Genomic DNA, 16,846 nt, shown 5'->3' with positions numbered 1-16,846 from the left:
CTGTCTCTACCAAAAATACAAAAGTTAGCCGGGCATGGTGGTGGCGCCTGTAATCCCAGCTACTCGAGAGGCTGAGGCAGGGAGAATCACTTGAACACAGGAAGTGGAGGTTGCAGTGAGCCAAGATCACACCATTGCACTCCAGCCTGGGTGACAGAGCAAGACTCTGTCTCAAAAAAGAAAAAAAAAAAAAAAGAAGAAGAAAGAAATTTGAGAGGAGATCATCCTGCGTTATCTGAGTGAGCCCTAAATGCCATCACAAGTGTCCTTGTAAAAAGGAGACAGAGGGAGCAGAAGGCAATGGGACCTAGCAGCACATCAAAAAGCTTATCCACCATGATCAAGTGGGCTTCATCCCTGGGATGCAAGGCTGGTTCAATATACACAAATCAATAAATGTAATCCAGCATATAAACAGAACCAAAGACAAAAACCACATGATTATCTCAATAGATGCAGAAAAGGCCTTTGACAAAATTCAACAATGCTTCATGCTAAAAACTCTCAATAAATTAGGTATTGATGGGACGTATTTCAAAATAATAAGAGCTATCTATGACAAACCCACAGCCAATATCATACTGAATGGGCAAAAACCCTAGAAGAAAACCTAGGCATTACCATTCAGGACACAGGCATGGACAAGGACTTCATGTCTGAAACACCAAAAGCAATGGCAACAAAAGACAAAATTGACAAATGGGATCTAATTAAACTAAAGAGCTTCTGCACAGCAAAAGAAACTACCATCAGAGTGAACAGGCAACCTACAAAATGGGAGAAAAGTTTCGCAACCTACTCATCTGACAAAGGGCTAATATCCAGAATCTACAATGAACTCAAACAAATTTACAAGAAAAAAACAAACAACCCCATCAAAAAGTGGGCGAAGGACATGAACAGACACTTCTCAAAAGAAGACATTTATGCAGCCAAAAAACACGTGAAAAAATGCTCACCATCACTGGCCATCAGAGAAATGCAAATCAAAACCACAATGAGATACCATCTCACACCAGTTAGAATGGCAATCATTAAAAAGTCAGGAAACAACAGGTGCTGGAGAGGATGTGGAGAAATAGGAACACTTTTACACTGTTGGTGGGACTGTAAACTAGTTCAACCATTGAGGAAGTCAGTGTGGCAATTCCTCAGGGATCTAAAACTAGAAATACCATTTGACCCAGCCATCCCATTACTGGGTATATACCCAAAGGACTACAAATCATGCTGCTATAAAGACACATGCACATGTATGTTTATTGCGGCACTATTCACAATAGCAAAGACTTGGAACCAACCCAAATGTCCAACAATGATAGACTGGATTCAGAAAATGTGGCACATATACACCATGGAATACTATGCAGCCATAAAAAATGATGAGTTCATGTCCTTTGTAGGGACATGGATGAAATTGGAAATCATCATTCTCAGTAAACTATTGCAAGAACAAAAAGCCACACACCGCATATTCTCACTTATAGGTGGGAATTGAACAATGAGAACACATGGACACAGGAAGGGGAACATCACACTCTGGGGACTGTTGTGGGGTGGGGGGAGGGGGGAGGGATAGCACTGGGAGATATACCTAATGCTAGATGACGAGTTAGTGGGTGCAGCGCACCAGCATGGCACATGTATACATATGTAACTAACCTGCACATTGCGCACATGTACCCTAAAACCTAAAGTATAATAATAATAAATAAAAAAAGATAAAAAACAATAAAGTTATTAAATTAGACTATTAAAAAAAAAAGAAGGCAATGGGACAATGGAAACGGAGAAGTTTGAAGATGCTGTGATGCAGGCTTTGAAAATGGAGGAAGGCCCACAGGATGGAAGAGGCCATGAACGGATTATCTTTTGGAGTCTCCAGTGAGAATACAGCCCTTCTGCCACCTTGACTTTAGGTCAGTGAAACGAATGTTGCACTTCTGGTCTCTTTAACTGAGAGAGAATAAATTTCTCTTGTTTTAAATCACCAAGTTTGTGATAAGTTGTCACAACAGCCCCAGGAAACAAATACACACTGTTTTATTTTCTTTTATTGCTTAACATTATGCATGTGAGATTGACATATGTTGTTACATGTAGTTCTAATTTGTTCATTTTCATTGCTGAATAGTATTCAGTAGGCAATTTTTAAAATTCATCCTTTTTTTAAAAAACAAATAATGCTGCTATGAACATCCTTGCTTGTATCTTGTGGTATAAATATGTAAGTGAGTAGCTGCATCCATTTACTTTTTCTCTAGCAGTCTATGAGAATTTCCCTTGTTCTGTATCTTCATTTGTAATTGTTATTGTTAGTCTTTTAATGTTAGACAAACTAGTATGTGTAGAATGGTATGTCATTACAGTTTCAATTTAAATTTCTCTAACAAATAATGAGCTGTTTTCATCAGAACTGAGACTAGTGTGAAGCAAGAGAGGCATCTAGGGTACACAGTTTAAGGATGTATTTATTCCCTTTCCTTTCTGTCCTTGATTGTGATGCATTATTTCTACCTTATCAAACAAAAAGTGTAATAGGTATGCAATTGATTTTTGCTTTTTATACATTTGTTATAAATCCAGTCACTTTACTAAACTGGCTTTTATTTCTAACTGTTTGTAGATAATTTTTGACATTTGTACCTGCAAAATAGCATTTACCTTTCCTTTGCAATATTTACAAATTTAACTTCTTTTAATTGCCTTATCACACTAGCTGGGGCCACTAGAAATCTTTTATACTTCCTTTGATGTCTATAGAAATTGTAGTGATGTCCTCTCTTTTGTTAATTTCTCACACTGGTAATTTCTGGTCTCTCTTTCTGTCTCACTGTTTATCTTTCTGTCACTCTCTTCTCCTCTTTCTCCATGTGTATGTATGTATGTGTGTGTGTGTCTGTATAAAATAATTTAAATATACAGATAGTCCTTGACTTAATGATGATTTGATTTACAATTTTTCAACTTTACAATGCTGCAAAACAATCACAATTTCAACATAATGTACCATATTCAATACATTACATGAGAGATTCAACACTTTCTTATAAAATAGGCTTTCTGTTAGATAATTTTGCCCAACTGTAGGCTAATGTTGGTGCTCTGAACATGTTTAAGGTAGGCTAGGCTAAGCTATGATGTTTGGCAAGTTAGGCGTATTAAATGCATGTTCTACTTATGATATCTTCAATTTATATTGGGCTTATCAGGATGTAACCCTATCATAAGTTGAGGAACCTCTGTACTATAATTAGGTAATTATAAAGAGATTCATTATTTTTTTCCAGGAAAAACATTTTTGGTGGTGATTTTTCTCTTATATGTCTGCTGTATTAGTCAGTTTTCAAATTACTATAAAAATACTACCTCAGACTGGGTAATTTATAAATTAAAATGATTTACTTGATTCACAGTTCTGCATGGCTGGGGAGGCCTCAGGAAACATACAATCACGGCAGAAGGTAAAGGAGAAGCAAGGCATATCTTATATGGCAGCAGGAGAGAAAGCAGGAAAAACTGCCACTTTTTTTTTTTTTTGAGACAGTCTTGCTGTGTAGCCCAGACTGGAGTGCAGTGGTGTGATCTCGGCTCACTGCAACCCCTGCCTCCTGGGTTCAAGTGATTCTGTGTCTCAGCCTCCCGAGTAGCTGAGATTACAGGTGTGTGCCACTACACCCAGCTAATTTTCTATATTTTTAGTAAAGATGGGGTTTTGCCATGTTGGCCAGCTGGTTTTGAACTGCTAATCTGAAGTGATCCACCCACCTCAGCCGCCCTAAGTGCTGGGATTACAGGTATGAGCCACTGCACTGGACAAAGCTGCCACTTTTAAAGCCATCAGATCTCATGACAACTCCCTCACTATCACCAGAATAGCATGGAGAAAACCACCCCCATGATCCAATTACTTCCCACCAAGTCCTTCCTTCAACACATGGAGATTACAATTAGAGATGAGATTTGGGCAGGGACACAGTGCCAAACCATATCATCCTCATTTTTTTTTCAATAATTTCTTCATCATATCTCGTCATGTATTTATTTACATGTACTTTTAAATTGAGTACTAGGCATTATATATAAAAAACTGAAAGTAATTTGAGGCCCTGGAAATGTTAACATTCTCTAGAGAGGAATTACATTTGCTCTTTGCAGTAAGCTAAAGGCACTAGCAGGTTACTTTAATGCACCCATAAGTGTACAGATAATTGGACACTAGTTTTATGTCCCTGAGTGGGCTGGTCTTTATCGAGTGTAGTCCTTGCCCCCAACTCAAAGCCTGGAGGGTACTGTACTCCAATTCTCCCCACCACATTCCCTTGCACACTCACACAGTTAACACAGTTACATGCATTTGGCTGCCAAAAGTATTCCTTAGTTTTGCAATCTATTTTTTAACTTCCTAGAATCAGTAAAAATCTTGAGCTGAAAAGTGATGCTCAATGCCAAGCTCATCTATTGTATCTGGGCTTTGCAATTTTCCATTGCTTTGTTAACACTTAGTGTCTTGAAGAAAATTTTGTTGTTGTGTTCCATGGGAGAGTTGATATCAATTACAAATCTGCAGTTACTGGTAGAAGTTCCTGTGGTTTCTATTTTACCTTCAGATTTTACTTTTAGACTGCTTGTCTACATCTTTTTATAACAGATCATGTTGTCAGGACAGTTTTTTTTTTAATTCTCTTCTGCAACCTCTGGAGTTTTGTAACTTGCATTATTCTTATTTTACCAAAATTTATGCTTTTTATTCTATAGTCTGCAAGAAGTTTTCTTTAGTTGCTTAATCTTTGTGCTGTACTTATAGGACTTATTGTTCATCTGTCATTTCATAAAATGTCTCTATTTACTTTATCCTTATTTTGGCCCATTCTTTGGCTAGATTTTTGCGGTGATGTTATCTGAGACCTTTTATGTCTATTTGTTGCTTGAATGACCATTTTGGTTTTACATAATTTTTTTCAGCCATCCTCTTATTTTCTTAAGAATGTCCCAGTAACATGTTTCCCCTATAAATCTATATCCAAATCCTTTCTTGTTTTAAGGAATCACTACATGATAGTGAAATTTTAATTCTCTTTTATTCCAATTTGAGTTATCAATGTCAGTGCCAATTATTCTTATTAAAGATATTGCCTGCACTCTTCACGTATTGTCTTGTTTATAATGACTTGAATCTTTTTGTTTATTAACATACATAGCTACACACTCCCCAGAGGAATAGGGAACTCACATATGCAAAAGAAAATCCATGGGAACACCCACAACACAATTTATCCATCATCCAGAATTACTGAGTAAAGGCTCTTGGAATAAGAGTTTTCAACACAAATAGAATATGAAAAACTATAATATGCATACAAAATGTGAGAGGACTTGGACATTTAGAGAAGGACTTCTGGTCGAAAACTAATGTGTAGACTAACTGGAAGAAAAGATATAGGTGGAATTGATGAGCATAAAATTATTAAATAGAAAACAAAAAATATAGGAGTACATGATAAATATTTTCAAAGTATGATATTTGAAAAGGCCAATACAATACACTTTTGACAATTTCCAAAAAAAATAGAAAGAAGGAAGAAAATTTTTAAAATAGAAAAAGATAGTACACCTACAGATATGAAGAAATTTTAAAATCTCAAGCTGTAGTCATTAAATATGATTATTATCTGAATTTTAAATGCATGCACTCTTTGACTCACCCTTTGACTCTTTTTGTTACCATCTCTAGCAGATGCTTAGCGGTCTAATAGGATCAGTAACAGCACAGCACCATTGCCAAGCCACATGGAAGCATGAAGCAAAAGAAAACCTCAGTGATATTGATTTTGTCTTAATTTACAATGTTAATATGTTGTTCATCATGGATTTTCTGCATTAGTTTTGGTTTAATAAAATATTACATTATCATTTACCTTGATTACTGAGTTTATTTGACATCCATTTAAGTTTCTCACCTGAGGCAGCAAGGTCTTCATGTTCTTCACTCTGAGTCTGGACCTGCACAAGGCCTAAAAATTTTACATTTATGTCCACTTAGGCAGTCGAGGTTTTGCCTTCTAAGTTTCTCTATAGCTCGCTACAAAGAAATGGTGTTGATGTAGGGAGAGGGCTACATTCTTGCAGTGCTAGTTCCAGGAAGATGCCTATGTGCCCCTGATAGCACTACAGAGTTTAGCAATTTCTGCCTTCATTGCTTATTTTACTTTTTCTCTTCCTCAGTTTGTTTCCCTTCCAGACAACCAGGTCATGGGCACTGGAACTAGATGAATAAGGATTGAAAGCCCACTTATGTAACCTTGAATGAGTTATTTTACTTGTCTAAGTCTCAATTTTCTTATATATTAAGTGAGGATAATTTTTAATTTATAAGATTCTTATATAAATAAATATATACAGAAAGTCCATCATACACCTAGTCCACTGCATGGACTTAATAAATGTCATTTATTTTTTCTACTCTATTTCTGCTTCCCATTCTTCAACTTACTACTACAAAGCTAATCCATTATCTAGTATATAGTAGAAATTGAAAAAAATTGAAATGCATTTCTTTTATTGCTATAATCACAAATATGTTACATAGACCTACCTCAGTGCTAGAGTTCGTCCATTGAGTTGGTTCAGTTATGTTTAATATTAGTTTAATATTTCAAACATAGCAACAAAAAGTTTATTAGTTACTTATAATAGGTGGAGGAAAGTAATCAATAGGCTTCTTAGAAACACTCTGATTCCTGATTTAAACCCCAATCTTCAGTGAAATTGTTTTGATAATGTATACAATTTCAGAAATTTATATTTTTGCTTCTAAAATCTCAATGTATTTAGTTAAGAGAAATAAAAATAACTTTAGCTGACTTTATAATATATAAAGTTTATTTTAAACCTTTGCCTTTAAATGAAAAAAATAATGTTATTAAAGGTTTTATATTTTTCTGTATATAACATCAGGCTAATTTTCACTAGACTATAAATATTCTTATGTGGACAGGCAAATCGGTACTGACTATACAATAGATTTTCTTTTCTATGGATTGTGCTTAAATTCCATCAGTTTAGAACAAACACATTTAATTAAAGCCAATAAATTCAGGTGTTCTACGATTGTTATACTTGTTTGTTTTCAATGAAAAATAGCCAGACCTGTTCACTGGGGCTTGTTGTAATTATGGATTTTAATGTGAATAAGCTATCATCTGATGTTCCACCAAGAAAATGTTTTTCCATTTTAAAGAGCTTTAAGATTTGTTATTTGAGCTACTGTCTTTTGAATAATGGCTGAGAGAACAGTTTTTTTTTTTTTTTCAATTACACATGTATTTCTTCATCTATTTAGAGGCTCTGAGATCAGACTAGATTAAAAACACACACACACATTTGTCTCAGGTAATGGTGGAAAGTTACCTCCTTGGTGACTGCAGTATGCAAGATTGTGTGTGGTTTGGTTTTTAATCTTTCATTTCTTTCCAACATGAAAATAAATAACCTTCCCAGGCAAGAAAAAAACATTGTACTTGGGGAGTTGCTTTTGATCAAAGAAAGGGGTAATAGTTCCTTCCTGAAAATGGTGACAAGAATGAAAAATGGAAAGAAAGATCCATTTTAACTAGAAGTAATGATTTTGGGGGAGGAATCGGGAGAGTATATGTGAGGAAACAAGGAAGGAAACTGAGAGCAACAGTCACTGATGCCAGTTTGTGAAAGGGATGATGTTGACCAACATGCCTTGAGGCCATATCAGAAGATTTTAGTTTTCATATAAAATATTTATATTTCCATCATTTTTTTCCTATATTACTAGGGCAATCAAAAGAAGAATTTTGGCTTTGTACAGAATTTTCCTATGTGTTGATGAAGTAAAAATGCCAAGTATATTCACATTCTCAAGGTTTTACTGAGAATAAAGTTTATACCTAGAAATGATTTTAATACAAGCAATGGGATGTTCTAGGAAAACAAAACAGAGAGAGATGGTCTAACAGGAATGATGCAGCAGAATTAACATAAAGGCTGATATGCTTTGGTTCTGTGTCCCCACCCATTCCCACGTGTTGAGGGCGGAAAGTGATGGGATTATGGGGAGGTGGTTTCTCCCATGCTGCTCTCGTGATAGTGAGTGAGTCTCATGAAATCTTTTGGTTTATAAAAGAGGCAACTTTTTCCTGTGCTCCTGCTTCTCTCTCTCCTGCCACCTTGTGAAGAAGGTGCCTGCTTCTCCTTCACCTTCCGTGGTGATTGTCAGCTTCCTGAGGCCTCCCCAGCCATGCAGAACTGTGAGTCAATTAAACCTCTTTCCGTCATAAACTACCCAGCCTCAGGCAGTTCTTGACAGCAGTGCAAAAACGGACTAATACAAACGGAAAAGATATTATCAATTTTATCCTCCCCAGAACTTTCATGTTTTCACTAGATTTATGAGATATATTTTTCAATCTCCTTGAAAATCAACACAAGCCCTTCATGATCCAGTCTCATTCTAAAATAATGTATTTGTTTTATATTGACAACATGACAATTTCAACAAAATTAATGGCTTCAGCAACATAAAGTATTACCTCACACTTCTGTAGGTCCGAAGTCTGAGTGGGCTCAACCAGCTCCCCTGGTTCAACATCTGGCAAGGTCCAAACGAAGGTGACAATCAACAGGGATCTTATTGGGAAGTTCTGGTAGGAGTACATTTCCAGGTTTATTAAGGTTGTTGGCAGAATTTAGTTGTTTGCAGTTGTATCAGCATTCCCAGTATCTTGTACAGTTGTAGGTCATTGTTTTCTTGCCTGTGTCAACTGGTGGTTGCTGGTGTCAGCTCCTAGTAACCTGTCTCCAGACTAGCTATGTGAGCCTCTACATCCCAAAACCAGCAATGACGCCTCCGAACTTTCTCAGGTGGAATCTTTCTAATTTCTCCCTCTGCCAAGCCTCTCTTTCTCCAGCTGAAGAATGTTCTCTGCTCCTAAAGGGTCATATGATTAGATTGGGTTCACCTGGATACTTAAAGCTGCTCGCCCTATTTTAAGGTTTATAACCTTAGTTACAGCTACAAAGTCCATTTTGCTATATTCACAGATTCCAGGAATGAGGATGTGGACATCTTTGGGAGGCTACTGCGCATACCACAAATACTAATCTCGCAATAATCTGTTTATGGCCTATTTTTTGGCCATTACTTCACTGAAATTCATACTCTGCATTTTGTTAAATATTCACTCTCTGAGCTGAAGCACAATAATACAGAAAAACCTAGATGATTCAAAATGAAAAACATGTTGATAGAGTAAAAAGAATATCAGAAATCATTGGTTTTTGAGACTAATGTGCAAAAGTTTACTTTTCCATATTTTTTGATAGTATTTTTTGCTTGTTTTTAATTGTGGTATACTTCAGATACGGTGAAATGCACAGATTTTAAGTCATTATTCAGTGACTTCTGATAAAAATATATGATTGAGCAACCCACAGCCCACAGAACATCGACATTACCCCAGAAATTTCTCATGCCACATGCCAGTCAATTCCTGTCACCCTCCAGCCATTACTCTTGTTTCTGTCACTACAGATTGATCTTGCCCATTCTGAAACTTTATATGGATGTGATCATACAATACATACTTTTGGTGTCTTTTTTTGTAGTACTTTTGAGTAGTTTTCAATTATTTGACTATATCACAGCTTTTTACAATCCATTCTCCAATTTTAGGGGCCTTTGAGTTCTCTTCAATTTGGGGTTATCGAGAATAATTATACTGTTATCTTTATTACTGCTAGGCTTGACAATATTTCATAACATGTATTCTTAGAATAATGTACAATTTATTTATTTAAGCAGTCATATTGATTTTTAGGTAAATATTTTTTAAGATTACCTGCCCACAAACATAAACTACCTATTGAGCCCTGCTTGTATTTTGATAGGCATATGCACATATACACTCAGAGTTAAATGTGGCCACTTTAAATGACTTCTGCCATTCTCATAAAATAATTAGCAGATTATCCAGTTTACAAACTTGATGACATTGCTATATAAGATACTGGAAAACAAATTCCATTATATAATATTTACAGAGATAAGTTTTTGAAATTGATAAGCCACTTTTCCAGGATTTTTTATGCTAAGTACAGTTGTTTGGATAAGGACATTCTTGTAGATACCTGGCTTCATAACGAATACAAGCAATTTATCATAACATACCCACAGTTAATTTTTTTCTTCACTTTTGCCCTACAATGGGTGCTCTTAAATTCCTTTGTAATACCTTTAAAGGCACAGAAGTAAGAAATGGAGAGAAAAATAAGCCTGAGAAGTCTTTGGGCTCCAAAATCTTTTCTCTTGGTAACCATAGCACTCGTGACTCAATAAAATGATAAAAAGACTTCATATTTTGGGGTTAAAAAACTTGAATATGTTAGTTTTTCTGACAAAGACAATCATATACGACAATTACTAAATCAGGATATTAACCTAAAACTATCATCTCAGGATAACAACAATTATGTATTTTGCTGTTGAAACTTTAGATTCTTTGTTGCTGTCATTGTTCCTTAAGGAAAACCTATCTGTCCTTGTGCCCCACTAGCACTCCACATCTTTGGTAGACATGAGTTTACATTTTTTTGAGCTTTATTATTATTATTATTATTATACTTTAAGTTTTAGGATACATGTGCACAATGTGCAGGTTAGTTACATATGTATACATGTGCCATGTTGGTGTGCTGCACCCATTAACTCACCATTTAGCATTAGGTATATCTCCTAATGCTATCCCTCCCCCCTCCCCCCACCCCACAACAGTCCCCAGAGTGTGATGTTCCCCTTCCTGTGTCCATGTGTTCTCATTGTTCAATTACCACCTATGAGTGAGAACATGTGGTGTTTGGTTTTTTGTCCTTGCAATAGTTTACTGAGAATGATGATTTCCAATTTCATCCATGTCCCTACAAAGGACATGAACTCATCATTTTTTTATGGCTGCATAGTATTCCATGGTGTATATGTGCCACATTTTCTTAATCCAGTCTATCATTCTTGGACACTTGGGTTAGTTCCAAGTCTTTGCTATTGTGAATAGAGCCACAATAAACATACGTGTGCATGTGTCTTTATAGCAGCATGATTTATAATCCTTTGGGTATATACCCAGTAATGGGATGGCTGGGTCAAATGGTATTTCTAGTTCTAGATCCCTGAGGAATCGCCACACTGACTTCCACAATGGTTGAACTAGTTTACAGTCCCACCAACAGTGTAAAAGTGTTCCTATTTCTCCACATCCTCTCCAGCACCTGTTGTTTCCTGACTTTTTAATGATTGCCATTCTAACTGGTGTAAGATGGTATCTCATTGTGGTTTTGATTTGCATTTCTCTGATGGTCAGTGATGATGAGCATTTTTTTGTGTGTTTTTTGGCTGCATAAATGTCTTCTTTTGAGAAGTGTCTGTTCATATCCTTCACCCACTTTTTGATGGGTTGTTTGTTTTTTCTTGCAAATTTGTTGGAGTTCATTGTAGATTCTGGATATTAGCCCTTTGTCAGATGAGTAGGTTGCGAAAATTTTCTCCCATTCTGTAGGTTGCCTGTTCACTCTGATGGTAGTTTCTTTTGCTGTGCAGAAGCTCTTTAGTTTAATTAGATCCCATTTATCAATTTTGTCTTTTGTTGCCATTGCTTTTGGTGTTTTAGACATGAAGTCCTTGCCCATGCCTACGTCCTGAATGGTATTGCCTAGGTTTTCTTCTAGGGTGTTTATGGTTTTAGGTCTAACATTTAAGTCTTTAATCCATCTTGAATTAATTTTTGTATAAGGTGTAAAGAACGGATCCAGTTTCAGCTTTCTACATATGGCTAGCCAGTTTTCCCAGCACCATTTATTAAATAGGGAATCCTTTCCCCATTGCTTGTTTTTGTCAGGTTTGTCAAAGATCAGATAGTTGTAGATATGTGGCATTATTTCTGAGGGCTCTGTTCTGATCCATTGGTTTATATCTCTGTTTTGGTACCAGTACCATGCTGTTTTGGTTACTGTAGCCTTGTAGTATAGTTTGAAGTCAGGTAGCGTGATGCCTCCGTCTTTGTTCTTTTGGCTTAGGATTGACTTGGTGATGTGGGCTCTTTTTTGGTTCCATAGGAACTTTAAAGTAGTTTTTTCCAATTCTGTGAAGAAAGTCATTGGTAGCTTGATGGGGATGGCATTGAATCTGTAAATTACCTTGGGCAGTATGGCCATTTTCATGATATTGATTCTTCCTACCCATGAGCATGGAATATTCTTCCATTTGTTTGTATCCTCTTTTATTTCCCTGAGCAGTGGTTTGTAGTTCTCCTTGAAGAGGTCCTTCACATCCCTTGTAAGTTGGATTCCTAGGTATTTTATTCTCTTTGAAGAAATTGTGAATGGGAGTTCACTCATGATTTGGCTCTCTGTTTGTCTGTTATTGGTGTATAAGAATGCTTGTGATTTTTGTACATTGATTTTGTATCCTGAGACTTTGCTGAAGTTGCTTATCAGCTTGAGGAGATTTTGGGCTGAGACGATGGGATTTTCTAGATATACAATCATGTCATCTGCAAACAGGGACAATTTGACTTTCTCTTTTCCTAATTGAATGCCTTTTATTTCCTTCTCCTGCCTGATTGCCCTGGCCAGAACTTCCAATACTATGTTGAGTAGGAGTGGTGAGAGAGGGCATCCTTCGAATCCAGGAACACATCAAAAAGCTTATCCACCATGATCAAGTGGGCTTCTTCCCTGGGATGCAAGGCTGGTTCAACATACAAAAATCAGTAAATGTAATCCAACATATAAACAGAACCAAAGACAAAAACCACATGATTATCTCAACAGATGCAGAAAAGGCCTTTGACAAAATTCAACAACGCTTCATGCTAAAAACTCTCAATAAATTAGGTATTGATGGGACGTATCTCAAAATAATAAGAGCTATCTATGACAAACCCACAGCCAATATCATACTGAATGGACAAAAACTGGAAGCATTCCCTTTGAAAACTGGCACAAGACAGAGTTTACATTTTTATCACTACTCTTCTGCTTGAAGAGCATGCTTTAACATTTCTTATAGTGCTTTTCTGGTGGTAACGAATTCTTTCACCTATTATTTTAACCTTATTAAAGTGTTAATTTTGCCTTTTGAAGATTATTTTCACTGGATATATAATTCTGAAATGACTTATTATTTCTTCTCTATACTTTAAATAATTTTTAGATTTTCATTTAGCTTACATTTGTTCTGATGAGAAGTCAGAAGTATTTTTTACCATTATTCCCTTTTCTATTATGTGCCGTTTCTCCTGCCTACAATTAAGAATTTTGAATTGTGTTATTTTGTTGATATTCTACATCTCTCCACTGTTCTTCCATCTTTTCTTCTAAATCCTTGGACATATTTTAATACCAGCTTAATAATGCTTGTTTTTATTCTTAACAACATCCTGGCTATCTTAGGTCTGTTTCTATTGCTTATTTTTCTCCTAATTTTCTCATAGTTTTCCACTATTTATGCATGTTTAATAATTGTTTTTATTTTATATTTGACATTTTTCATATTATATTATTTAGGTTCTAGACTTCTGTCTTTGGTAGAAGTGTGTTGAATTTTATTTTGAGCAGACAGTTAATTTACTGGCACATTAGTTTGATCCAGTTGGTGTTTATTTTTAAGTTTTTAAGGCTGATTTTAGAGTATTTCTTCTGATAGGAGTAGATGAGCCCTACTTTGGAAGCTGACTTTCCTGAATTCTTATTTAAACACTGGGAGATGCTTAGTGAGTCTTTTCACTTTGGGTAGTTGAAACTCTAATGGCTCTCAACATTGTTGAACCAGTGAAATCCTCGTTCAGCTCATTGCCTCTCAGAAACTGTTCTCTGTGTGGCCTTCTGAAATCTTACTCTGTACATGCGTAATATGTTGTTCACTCAAAAAATTCAAGAAGACTTCATTTGTAGATTTTTAGATCTCTTTCTCAGTTTGACTCTTTCTTCTCTGGAATCTTCTTTATAAATTCCAGCCACCTCAGCTGCATCCTACAATCTGTTTCTCCATTAAGAAAAATTGCTACTATCTATTTAGGCTCCTCTTTCCTTTTCTGCAGTTTTGGAAGTAGCCTTATATAAAAGGCCAGCTTTAAATTTGGAGTTCACTTCAAGGATCATGACTCTATGCTGTGTGTTGTACATTGCTTTAAAATGGGCACATCATACATTTTGTCTAGTTTTATAGTTGTTTACAGCAGAAGAATCAGTCTGAAATCCATTATTTTATTATGGCCAGAACCAGAAGTCAAGCACTCTGTTTTTTAAAAAAGCACATATTGTGTACCTGCTATCTTCCACGTACCATACCAGGTGTGTTCAAATACATAGTCAAGTCAGCTTTTACTATTTGTTGTTCCCCATGAAGGGCTTACATTTTATATTTTTTTCAGAGAGAGGGCTTAGGCAGATTTTTATTCAATATCTATGCATTTGCTCATGCTGACTATTTCTGGTATATTTTTACATACTTCCTAAATACTGTTTGTCTTGCAAGATTTATGGCACTTCTTTTTTGCATGTTTTTCTAATTCATCTCCAAAATCAACCTTTCCCAACTTCATTTGTTCATAAGATACTTTTAAATTCACCTCTGTTATAGCATTTACCCTGTTGAATTATAGCTATCTCTGTATGTGTTATAAAAACCTTGCAAAATTTTAGGCTGCAACTGCCACTTTTTCATCTTTGTAACTCAGCTTGTCACAGTTGCAAGTGCACATATTAGGCCATTTCTAAGGGTTCGTTATACTGAATACATGCTACCTAATTTAAGTCATATAATAATCTTGTGAGGTATATAGTATAATTATCATTATGTTTAATAAACGAATTGGGTCTCAGATAAGTTAATTATTTATTCTAATTTACTAGTGTCTAATTTACTAGCTTGAATTCTGAATTCAAGCTCCATGTTTCCAACTCCAAATTTAGTAATCATCACTATACCACATTTATCATGCATTGCCTTCACTCTTGTTAGCCCGACAAATAGGAAAATAATACAATAATCCTTAAATATCAGTACTATCTCATACAATTTCATATAACTCATACAATTTTAATCACAATTGAAAAGGTCTACACAGCTTAATTAGTCTAACTCCCCATTCAATGGCCATATTTTCTCTAAAGTATTTCTAACCATAAGACTCTGTTTTGACCCTTCTGTTTGTGTCCCCCATCCCTTAAAACAATTCATGTATGATAATAATTATTAATTCCTTATAGTAGTTTACATATGCCATCCTAAAACTTGTATCCACCATTTCTTTCTTCACCCTTAATGGCTGTATAAAATTTGTCTCTTGGTCATTCATTGGCAAGCCTTCAAATATTTGATAACAACTCTAATGTTGCCTTAAGTCCTCTTTCTTTCAAGCTAAGCATCTTTAGTTGCTTTTCTTTGCTCTTATTCTTAGATTGGTTTCTACTCTTTACATGAAATATTTTCTGTTTGTGGCCCAGATTTTAAGAAATCTAAAACTATAAAACATACTGTCCTGTATGATCACAGTAATCTGTGAGGCCATTATTATCTTAGGTGTTATTACAAAGCTCTTACTTTCCCTTTCCAGGATGAACAACATAACAACATGAATAAAGAAAATTTTCCTTCTGGTAACTAGAAGAGTTAGAGTAACTATGATTTACAGATGAAAACCTAGGGCCAGAGCCTTCCTGTAGAACATTAGACTTCCTTTTCAAGAGGTGGCCCCCTATATAATATTTTTAAATTATCTGCCCTCTTCCTTCAATTCTGTCACTCTGTTATGCTCTGTTGAAAAGAGGCAGTGAAGGAATTATATTTGGAAATATGCCCCATATTTTTTCTGGTCACTGGAATGCAGAGGTGAATATGGATTTTATGAGTCTGTAGAGTTAGGGAGTGCATATTTTCAGTAATTAATTCTACATACTTAAAAATAGCTCTCACTGTAAATCAACAGCTGAATGGTGGGAGTTGGACATAATGGAGAAAATATGGACTAAAGAGATTATGAATAGGTATTGTAGAGAATCCATATTTTAATTGAGTGAATTAGGTAAACTCTTGGATGGACTAAAAGGTTAGGCTCTGGTTGGATGTGGTTTTCCATTAAGTTCCAGAAATATGTCAACTCCCGATTTACAACAAAGGCCCAGATTCACAAAAAGGGAAAGGCACCTCCTTCCCTACTTAGTAGAAGAAACTAATATTGCCATCAGACAATCCATATGCCATTATTTTGTTATATTACTCAGGCTATAATAGGCAGTGAACTTTCAATAATATATCACCTGATCTTTTGGTGTTTATATTAGAAACCTGTAATCTTTCTCTGATAAAGAGAATGAGCCCATGAGCTGATATACCTGACAAATGTGTAAAGGCAGGGGCAGTGCCCAGGTGTCCCTGAGAAGTCTATCTCTGCCACTACTTTCTCAGAGCCCCGGAGGGTACATATCTCATGCAAGCACACACTTGCACTCACGTGTGTGCATGTTTACCCTCTGGATTAGCCCAGTTCTCCATTCACCTTTAGTTTTGCCTCATATTTGGGGAGTTCAGATTAGAAAACTGATCTAATCCATCCACATTTCTGGCATCCCTAAGCTTATATGGGATCAATGACCTCATGATCCTTTAGATTTATTATTAATATCTGAGTATTTACTTTCAAGGGTTAATTAACCAAGGTGAAATCTTAAAACCTTCAGCTAAAGATATACTACATGACAGGCATACAATTTTGGAACTGCTTTGTTATGAACCTATACAAGGTAAATTGGCAGTGGTCACATA

Source organism: Pongo abelii, chromosome 16 (genome assembly GCF_028885655.2).
Source record: "Pongo abelii isolate AG06213 chromosome 16, NHGRI_mPonAbe1-v2.0_pri, whole genome shotgun sequence".
Classification (NCBI taxonomy): Eukaryota; Metazoa; Chordata; class Mammalia; order Primates; family Hominidae; genus Pongo; species Pongo abelii.
The sequence above is the reverse complement of the archived record's forward strand: the minus strand, read 5'-3'. Positions refer to the sequence as shown.